Source organism: Anomaloglossus baeobatrachus, unplaced genomic scaffold, assembly GCF_048569485.1.
Source record: "Anomaloglossus baeobatrachus isolate aAnoBae1 unplaced genomic scaffold, aAnoBae1.hap1 Scaffold_520, whole genome shotgun sequence".
Taxonomy (NCBI): domain Eukaryota; kingdom Metazoa; phylum Chordata; class Amphibia; order Anura; family Aromobatidae; genus Anomaloglossus; species Anomaloglossus baeobatrachus.
In genome coordinates, this window is record NW_027444565.1 from 206,949 (window position 1) to 215,776 (window position 8,828).

Consider the following 8,828-nt stretch of genomic DNA (forward strand, 5'->3'; position numbering starts at 1 on the left):
CTTTTTACAGTTTGTCTATTCCCAATTAGCCGTTTAAGTATGCTTAATGAAAGTACTAATTCTTTCATAGGCCGCCCATTCTTAGTATTTGACGTTCCTTATATTGCGGTATCAGGCTTCGCAGCAGGTTGCAAAACATTCATCACCCATGACTGTCCCCAATTGGGCTCAGAAGCTAAATGTCTATCATGACCTCTCTTTTTGAAAGTCCAAGAGCAAGCAAACTCTTCCTCCAGGAGAGGGAGCCAACAGATCACTAAAGACATCATCATTGCTCAAAGAAAACACCGAAAAACAATGGAAGCTTTAATTGGAGTGGAATCTGATAGACAGCACCTGATGCCAAGTCTGCATCTTCTAACACCTGCAGTCACTGCAGCAGCTGAATCCAATGTGTCCAAAAGGGATCTATTCTATTCAATTGCAAATGATCTAGATAAGACTGAGAATAAGATACTGCACGGGACATAGCAGAGTTGGTCAAGTTGAGTGGAGATGAGTTTGCTATTTGGCACAGCTTTTGCATCAATAAAGCAAGTAAAAGGTGTGAAAGATAAAAAAAAGGGTGAAAGTGTGAAAAGTGAATTGGCCAAATTGAGGTGCATATAAAGTTTTTGCTTTCTTTCAATTCACTAATGGGGCTCATTTGAATCAGGTGAATTGAGTTCTGCTTTTGGAAACTGGGTTAAGAAGGGGTGCACCGGTCCTGGAGGTACTGCAATACCAGGTCAATGCGTGGAGTGGACAGAGCAAGATTTTTTCCATCTCCTTGTTCTAAAAATCCATTTAATATATGGTCCCCAGAGAGGGGACGTATCAGATATTAAACTGATAAGAACAGATTTAATTTTTTTTTTTTTCTGTTTATCAGTAGGACTTCAAAATAACAAAGGTGATCGCCTCCCGTTGCCTGGGAACCGTCCAGGCACAAGAGGGCTATGTGTCACCAGAAGGCGCACACACTTCCTCAAGGCCGGCAGACGTGCAATCCCAGGCACCTTCCAGTACCGACCAAGGTAGCGTCCTCCGAAACTACACTTGATCTTAGCCAAAAGGCCGAGAAGCTATAACCCGAATTGGTTACGGCCTTGAGTGGCACCCTGGCCTATACCGGACACATCTTAGGGAGAGGGAGACAAACCCACGCCTACAGAAGACATTTTGTCACCCAAGCCAACCCTTGAAAAGGCTGTTTTGCAGAGCAAAAACAAGAAGAATGATGCTTTTTGCAGCCGCCGCCCACTGCAATTAATCTGAATAACTCCTCCTCCTCCAAGCACCTCCCCTCCCCCTTGCAGTCTTTCCAATTCATGATACAAAAAGACGGACGGACAGGACAGGACAGGACAGGCTGCCTGACTTTCCGTCACTGCCACCCTTTGCCATCCTTGCCCGTAGAAAGCCCTTTCATCATCCCCAAACCCTAATCTTTTCCCTTCCCTTCCCAGCTGCGTCTCACTCCCTTTCATTAGGAAGTGAGCGCAGCCTTTTCTCCGTTCTGCACATGCGCGACGTTAAACACAAATGCGCAGGCGTGCGTTCCATTAGCCTCACTGCATTCCACTCCCATACAGGAAGTGGGCGCAGCTATTACTACGGTCGCACATAAAAGAACCCACGGCCACCACTGCACACAGCTGACTCCACCACAGGACACCCACTTCTACACCAACGCAGGTAAGACAGGATCGGCACCTCTATGCTCCCGTTACAATCAGGCTCAGTCACCATGTGATAACGCTCTCAACTCTTTAGTTGCAGGCTCCCCTTGCTTCACCTCCACTGGCTGTGCTGCCATTTCCTCTCCCACCTGGAAGGTATACTTTATTCCACTATTTTCCTGTTTCTCTCTTCCCCCTTTTCCCATAACCTACTTTTATCTGCATTTGTGGGGTATCTATATGCTATTTACATCATAGTTTTATTCATTAATATGGAAGGGAAGAGTGCCCATGAGAGTGTTGAACTGCGGAGAGCAAGAGATTAAGCTGCTCCGATTTGCCACCATTGATAAGCTGTTCTCAGTAGATACACATGCTATCCAAACAGCAGCATCCACCATTGCTTCAGCCCACCCATTCAGTGACAGCTCACCAAGTCAGCCAGAGGAGTGGTGTAAGGAATTACACGTAGGCACTGACTCCACACCTTCACATCACAAGAAGGGGGTCTACAGGCTAGTGCAAGAATACGAGCAAGTCTTCAGCAAACATCCGCTAGACTTTTGAAGAATAAAAGGGGTCAAACACTACATCCCCACAAGTGCACACCCACCCATCAAAGAGAGATATAAGCCAAAACTACCTGCACATTACCAGTGTACCAAGGACATGTTGAGCAACATGAAGGAGGCTGGGGTTATCCGTGACAGTTGTAGCCTCTGGGCAGCTCCGTTGGTCCTGTTAAAGAAGAAGGACAGCACCACTCCCCTGTATTGAGGAATAGCTAGCTGCATTGAGAACTGCAAATTATTTTTCTACCCTTGATCTCACTAGTCGCTATTGGCAAGTGTCCGTTGCTGAGGCAGACCGGGAGAAGACCGCCTTTGCCACCCCGATGGGTCTCTGCGAGTTCAAAAGCATGCCCTTCGAGCTGTGCAATTTGCCAGGAACCTTCCAGAGGCTGATGGAATGCTGCTTGGGACACCGAAACTTTGAAACGGTACTGCTATACCTTTATGATGTTATTGTTTATTCTAAAGCAAACAAGATTTTAGGGTGTATAAAAAGGGAGATTAGATCCGGTGATCCCAACGTATTGTTACCCCTCTATAAATCACTTGTAAGGCCACATCTGGAATATGGGGTAAAGTCCTGAGCAGGTTGATAACCATTGGTTTGAGCATGGTAGGGTGTAGTGCGCATCTTCCTGCATCGGTAAAAGCTGCAGAAGTCCTTGAAGATTTCCGCTTCAAAGGCTGTGCCTTGATCTGTGAGGACTCTCTCTGAGTAGCCATGAGGTCTGCATAAGTGTGCTTGGAAGACCTTCGCTGCAGTATGGGCCATTAGATCTTTGACTTGTACCACAACCATAAATCTCGAGTAGTTGTCTACCATCGTAAGTGCATACGTGAGCTCGCCTCGATATTCTGCAACAAAACTCCCTTTTTCGATTTCAGTTTCAGCAAACACTCCTCTTCCTGTAGAAAATATTTATCATTACCTAAGACAGTCATTCTAATGCATGACAATATTAAGGCAATTTAGTTAAAACTTGTTTTAACTCACCTTTAAGGGGATTGATGTATTTCATGGTCAATCCAGGTTTGTCAGTGATGGCACTGACATAATGTATGGCGTCTTTTTCGGGCGTTATCCTTTGCCTTTTCATTGTGAAAATCCAGTTGCCTATATCAAAGCAAATTCTACTACTTGTAAAGTATGCAGAAAATGAAATGTAGAACATATAACATCAACTGCTTAGGAACGCATCATAGGTTAGTACTTAAAAGGATATTGTCATGTTCTAGTCATAATGCAAGCTGGACATTTTTCATGTTACCCTGTAATCGCCGGCCTGTTCTAATGCTCACAAGCCAAGATATAGGCTCAGCTGCTAAGGCTTCCCTCTGCCTTCTGAATGAAACTTGAATATGTCTGGCTCACTGTGTATATAGCAGGTGCTCAGAAAAAATAAGAGTCAATTCAATAGAAATAGCTCTGGCACACTATAGTGATCAATAACGTAAGAAAAGAACTCTTGGAATGCTGAAAATTCTTTATTTGTGCAAAAGGATAATTCATCCAACGTTTCGACCTTGTTTTTAGGTCTTTATCAAGGATAAAGTTATCTAAGATCATAAAGGGTTACAAAACCATATAAACACGTAATTAGTACATAGTACAACATAACAGTACAATATATTGCTACTTGAGAGTACAATGGGTCAAATAACCATGATGCACATACAAAAAATTTTTCCAAAGCCATAGTGAAAACATTTGTACTGAGGAAAGAAAATTTCCACATGACCTATCTGGAGAAACATTCTGGATCAAACAACCAAAAATAGTCAAGCAGGTAAATACACACCTATATGGATAACAGGATGATATGTGTTCAATTGTATAGCGTCATTGCCATTAAGGTACAAATGGAAAACTTGCAATCCTATATAGTGAAGGAAATGAACACATATCATATCAAAGAACACAGGAACATGGGTGTGAGAAAAACCTCAATGTTTATACTTTGTTCTTTATAATGGTGTGAACATGTATATGTCTCAGTACCTTATGCACTTGAGAATTCTAGTGAGTAGATGATGAAAGCCTATTTCAGAACTGGAATCGGTAAATAATTGTAGGTGGAATCTAAATGAAAAGATGGTACAAGTGTTATCATGACACGTGGGCTATAACACAATGGACCGTGTGACAAAGAAGAAAGGAGAGAAAGAAGAGGAAGAAAATGCAACTACCTGTAACATTACGTGATAGTCACTGGTAAGTATCACTTGACAATTCAAGTGAAAAAGGATTCCTTTATTAAAGGGTTCTCAGTCGCCTCAGGATCATGAAATACTAGGGTAAATGATATGAGAATGGGTAAGAAGCACCACTAAAGGAAATATGAGATGCAGGACATATATCTATAAACCCCTGAACTACATGATAGAAATAAAAAGAAGAAAAAAGAAAAAAAAGAAGAAAGAAGAAGAACACATAGAATGCGGAAAGAGAATGGGTACAACTACCTGAGTTACTGCAGGGAGGCCCCTGGTTGGTATTGTGAGGGTTAGTGGAATTCCTTCACTGAAGGGTTCTCAGTTGCCTCAGGTTCGTGAAAAATGCTATAGACAAATAATGCCCGGAGAAAAGGGGTTCATATACAGCGAATAATGGTAATACAAGGTACATGTGTCACATGTAATAGTATATATATATATATTGTACTAAGCTCTACACCAGAAATAGAAAGTAGTCCCTCTGCCTTCTGTCTAGGTGCCCTGAGTTATGTCCTGTAAACTGTCACAGCGACCCAGACACACATGTGTAGTAGGGGAATATCCCTGCTGAGATGCCAGTGCTAGAGCACACGTTTGCTGTGGAGTTGAACGCTATGTGAGCAGTTCTTACCTTCAATGAGCAGAAGTCTCTTTTTTCAGATTTCAATATCTCTGTGGGTATCTGGCAGAAATATGGAATACTCTTTACTGCTAAGACCCTGTACACCACTCCCACTAAAGGGGGCTTTACACGCTGCGACATCGCTAATGCGGAGTCGTTGGGGTCACGGAATTTGTGACGCACATCCGGCCGCATTAGCGATGTTGCTGCGTGTGACACCGATGAGCGATTTTGCATCGTTGCAAAAACGTGCAAAATCGCTCATCGGTGACATGGGTCTCCATTCTCGATTATCGTTACTGCAGCAGTAACGATGTAGTTCGTCGCTCCTGCGGCAGCACACATTGCTCCGTGTGACACCGCAGAAACGAGGAACCTCTCCTTACCTGCCTCAAAGCCGCTATGAGGAAGGAAGGAGGTGGGCGGGATGTTCCGGCCACTCATCTCCGCCCCTCCACTGCTATTGGGCGGTCGCTCAGTGACGTTGCTGTGACGCCGCACGAACCGCCCCCTTAGAAAGGAGGCGGTTCGCCGGTCACAGCGACGTCGCCGGGCAGGTAAGTATGTGTGACTGGTTCTGTTCGGTGTTGTGCAGCATGGGCAGCAATTTGCCCGTGTCGCGCAACAGATGGGGGCGGGTACCCACACTAGCGATATCAGGACCGATATCGCAGTGTGTAAAGTAGCCTTTAGTCACATGACCAAGACTGTATCTGTGTCCCTACAACACACTTGAGACAAATGTGTGTGTGAGCCTGCATTGTGGGGTATATATAATATATTATAGAGCTGGGAAGGATCATTCTAAGCAGTGAGCTGTTCCAGTATTTGTAGGAAAATACCCAGTAGAAGCCTCAAACACAGCACCAATACCTCCCATCAGTATCCCACCACAGTGCCATGTAACCCATGCCCTACACTCCCATCTACACCAATACTATACAGGCACAAACTAGTATATCTGACTAAAAACCCCCAAAATATGAAGAACGGCCTATAGTTGAGTGTGGATATAAAATCTATGTGAGCAGAGCTAGAATAGAAATCACTGATCGCATTGAAGTCATTCTGACCATAAATCACCATGATATCAAGGTGAGGAGTTGTGTGTTACTGCTGGGAGGAAAGGGTTAACAGTGGAATATTAAGGTGCATTTCTGTGTGCAGTGTTACTAGTCAATGTACAAATTGTCTCTCCAGTAAAGGAGACAAACTCTAGCACAGCGCCACCTATTGGAAGTAGCGATCCTAAAAGTCACAAGTGGATTTTCAACAATCCATTGCAATATGACTCAGGATATATAAGCCAGATCAGAATCCCAATTTGCAGACACGGTGTTTCGGGGTGCTTGCCCCTCGTCAGTGCAAAGTATGGGGGTGTCAATGTAGTCATTGTAACAATTCAGTATGAGCTGCTCTTGGTGCCGGGGGAGGGAGATGCTCTCCTGAGCAAGATAGATGGGGAATGAACATGATATCTATATAGTGTAAGGCAGGGGGTCTCAAACTCGGCTGGGTGTATGGGCCGCACAGAGGAAAAAAATAATGTGGGGGGCTGCATTCTTTGCAGGACAAAGTGACATTTTTATTGGTACCATATATATATTTTTTTTTCACACACCTTTGGATGACTGATTTTCAACATTTTTCACTTGTTTATTATAACAAATGTGCACATTCTTTGGTTAAATCTAAAAAAAAAAAATTGATGTTAAAAAAAAGTTATGCCTTATTTTGTTTTTTTTTACAGTTTATCCCTTTCTTTTAACTAATAGTGTTACAATTATGACGCTAGCGTTTTGTGAAGGGAATGCTTTGCCTACTTCCGTGACTATGGCCTTCCAGAACTGCTGCATTTTGGCTGACCTCTCCGCCTCGGGAATAAGAGACATAAAGTTCTCCTTGTAGCGTGGGTCTAACAGTGTTACCAACCAGTAATGATTGTCGGCCAAGATGTTCTTAACGCGAGGGTCACGAGACAGGCAGCTTACCATAAAGTCATCCATGTGCGCCAGACTCTTAACAGCCATCACTTCAATATCCAGACCAACACGATGACTGAACATGCTGTCCTCCTCCTTCTCCTCCTCCTCCTCCTCATCTACCCTGTCCTCTGGCCAGCCACGCTGAACTGAGCATATGACTGGTATGCATGTCATATCCTCAATTTGGTCGGAGAGTTGCTCCATGTCTTCATCTTCCTCCTCGTCATAGTCCTCCACTGCACGTTGTGATGAGACGAGGCTGGGCTGTGTGTTATCACCCACACCCACTACTGTTTCTTGCTCCAACTCATCGTGTTCCGCCTGCAATGCATCATGTTTGGTTTTGAGCAGAGACCGTTTTAGAAGGCAGAGAAGCGGTATGGTGACGCTAATAATGGCGTCATCGCCGCTCACCATCTTGGTGGAGTCCTCAAAGTTTTGGAGGATGGTACATAGGTCGGACATCCATCTCCACTCCTCAGGTGTTATGTGTGGAGTTTGACCCATTTCCCGATGGCTTAGGTGATGCAGGTACTCAACAACTGCCCTCTTCTGCTCACATATCCTGATCAACATGTGCAGAGTTGAATTCCAATGCGTGGGGACATCACACACCAGTCTGTGAGCCGGAAGATGCAAATGACGCTGAAAGCCGGCAAGGCCGGCTGAAGCAGTAGGTGACTTTCGAAAATGTGCAGACAGGCGGCGAACTTTTACCAGCAGATCAGACAGCTCTGGGTATGAGTTTAGAAACCGCTGAACCACGAGGTTGAGCACATGGGCCACGCATGGAACATGTGTCAGCTGGCCTCGCCTCAAAGCCGCCACCAGGTTCCGGCCATTGTCACACACAACCTTTCCTGGCTTTAGGTTCAGAGGTGTGAGCCAGTGATCTGCATGCTGTTTTAGAGCTGTCCACACCTCTTCTGCATTGTGGGGTTTGTCACCTATGCAGATTAGCTGCAGCACAGCCTGTTGCCGCTTCGCCGAGGCAGTGCTGCAGTGCTTCCAGCTTGGGACTGGTGTGGAGGGTAAAGTGGATGAGGATGCGCAGGAGGAGGAGGAGGCTGAAGAGCATGACATTCCGGAGCTGTAGAGTGTGGGTGAAACCCTGACTGAGGTAGGGCCTGCAAACCTTGGTGTGGGAAGGACTTGTTCCGTTCCTCGCTCAAACTGGGTCCCAGCTGGGCTGGGCTGGGTCCCTACCCGGCTGGGTAGGGCGTTGTGGGGGGTTTGTCTATCTCCGTTTGAGGTGAGTTTGTTTAAGTTAGCCTTTTCTTTGGCGTTTTTTGGAGCCCTGCGGGTTGGGGAGTTGGTATCGCCCAGTAAGGCGTTCCCCGGGGGCTTGGATTGGGGTGACATTATGTCAGTGGAAAACGGAGTTGAATTTTGGATTAGGAAATCGAAAACTGATCAGAGAGGTGTGGGTAGACTAGTCCGTTTGGGGATGGTTGTGGCATCTGATATGTGCCCGTTCAAGTGTCTCGGGAATTTTCAACAGATCCGTCCGAAGGTGGATGGCCCCTTATTACATATATCTTTTTATCGAGATACCAATTTGTGAGTGTTTTTAGGGCATGTTTGAAGTCGTTGGGGTTAGATCCGAAGTCTTTCGGATTGGGGCAGCGACGGAGGCCTCTATATGCGGCCTACCGGAGGAGACAGTTAAGCAGATTGGTAGGTGGAAGTCGCAGCGCTTTAAGTCGTATGTACGTCCCCAGGTGGTTGTTGGCAATTGAGGGGAAAAGGGGGGGGGTATTAGGGTATTAGGGTA

The 8,828-nt window shown here is 45.3% G+C and overlaps 1 pseudogene; it reads right to left on the reverse strand.

The window, feature by feature from the left end:
* Positions 1-690: 690 nt before the first annotated feature.
* On the reverse strand, positions 691-897 carry LOC142282767 (U2 spliceosomal RNA; annotated as a pseudogene).
* Positions 898-8,828: the final 7,931 nt, after the last annotated feature.